At 33.5% G+C, this 1,724-nt stretch overlaps 1 long non-coding RNA gene across 1 annotated transcript; it reads left to right on the top strand.

The window, feature by feature from the left end:
- The first annotated feature begins 226 nt into the window (after positions 1–226).
- LOC127263257 (uncharacterized) lies at positions 227–1,404 on the top strand. The gene is made up of 3 exons (XR_007841418.1): positions 227–309; positions 418–484; positions 1,188–1,404. It is a non-coding gene; the product is annotated as an uncharacterized LOC127263257 (long non-coding RNA).
- Positions 1,405–1,724: the final 320 nt, after the last annotated feature.

The following is a 1,724-nucleotide window of genomic DNA, read 5'->3' as shown; positions in this document are numbered from 1 at the left end:
TCACTTTGAAAATTAATTATAATAATTAAATAAAAATAAAATAAATATAATAATAATAATAATACTAACAATAATAATAATAATAATAATAAATATGAATAATAATACTAATACTAATACTAATAATAATAATAAATAAATAAATAAATAAATGTAAGGCGGTGGGGGGTAATAATCCCCACCCCCCACCTCATCCATATCAATTCAATTGCATATTCTAAGAGAGGGAGAAGGCAGAGGAAAGGAAACGCGAAGAAGAAAAGAAAAAAAATAAAAATTTACGCCGAATTCGTTAAAAGCCTAGTTCAGGTATTTTTCGTGTTCACGAATTATAGCTATTTTACTAAATAGAGGAAGTTTTGAGTAGAAATAATTATTTAGTAAATTGGGGTAATATTTTTAATTAATTGTTTTTAGATACGATACTGGAATCGGAAAAAAGGCTTTAAGAGTTAGGATTATTGACGTTTTTGGCGAATTTCAGGTAAGTAGAAACTCATTTGCAACTACAATGCATAAATATATTATTTTGTAATTTATTTATGTTCGTTTGATAATATGTGAATTTCAGAAAGCTGTGATTAATATTATGTGATTGTGTGGTTCGAGCTTGTGAACTCTATATTTGATGTTGAAGGAGTCTGTGAGCTCCAAAATTGATGTGGTTTGAACCAGTGAGTTCAATAATATCTGTATATTGTGAAATATATTGCATTGCATTTTCATTAAACATGCATATCATGCATTGAAATGAAATAAGATGGTTTTACTATGTTCGACCGCTGATTATACACCGAGGGCGGGAGACGCGACCTGGGAAGAAGCGACCTGGGGAAACCTGGTGTAGGCTACCTGGTGTAGGCCACCGTCTATTGTGACTTTGCATACAATGCTTAAACAATGCATTCGAAAGAGGAGACCTGGGAAGAAGCGACCCGGGGAAACCTTACGAGGAAACCCGGTGTAGGCTACCCGGTGTAGGCCACCGTTTGATTTGAATATATGGATATTGAGCTCTTCCGGTGTATAACAGTGTGTCTAGGGGCCCTGGAAAGTATTTCATAAATAAATTGGTGATTTCAAACGAGAGCACATTCTGCATAGTGAGAATTTTGAGATAAACTTCACATCATGCATAATTTCTACTTACGGAGATTTATAAATCTCACTCAGTTTATGCATTGTAGGTAATCCTGATGATATATGACTTGGTGGACAGACTGGAGTAGCCATGGCGCTCTTACAGGCATTTTGAGTTACCGTGTACATAGATGACGATCTGCGGGCAGGACCGTGGCTTGTTTTGCTTTCATTGTGCTATATTACGTCTGTTTTAGAAGTTGTATGGTATTGTTATAAATAGTATGTCGATTGTGTAGTTTTTGATATGGTTTGAGATCCTTTTGGTGAATATTAATAGGTTACTGTTGAGTTGTGTTATGTTTTGCTGAAAACAAAAATTTATAACAGGTGAACAGGTTGTTATAGATGTAAGTAATTAAGATGGATTATAGCATGTTTATCGTTTAAAAATAGGTTGAATTGGCGTTAGTAGTATAGTGTAAGTGGGGTCGTGTCAATTTTTCCCTACTATTTTTTTCAAAAGCTGGTCTAAATAATACTGATTAATAAGTAAACTAAAATCTTGTAATTCTGCTTCTTCCATAAGAAATGTATTATACAAAATAGGTCTGGCTTACTCAAGAGCCATATAGTACAACTGT

Source organism: Andrographis paniculata, unplaced genomic scaffold (genome assembly GCF_009805555.1).
Source record: "Andrographis paniculata isolate CXL003 unplaced genomic scaffold, ASM980555v1 Contig67END, whole genome shotgun sequence".
NCBI lineage: Eukaryota > Viridiplantae > Streptophyta > Magnoliopsida > Lamiales > Acanthaceae > Andrographis > Andrographis paniculata.
The sequence above is the reverse complement of the archived record's forward strand: the minus strand, read 5'-3'. Positions and strand labels throughout refer to the sequence as shown.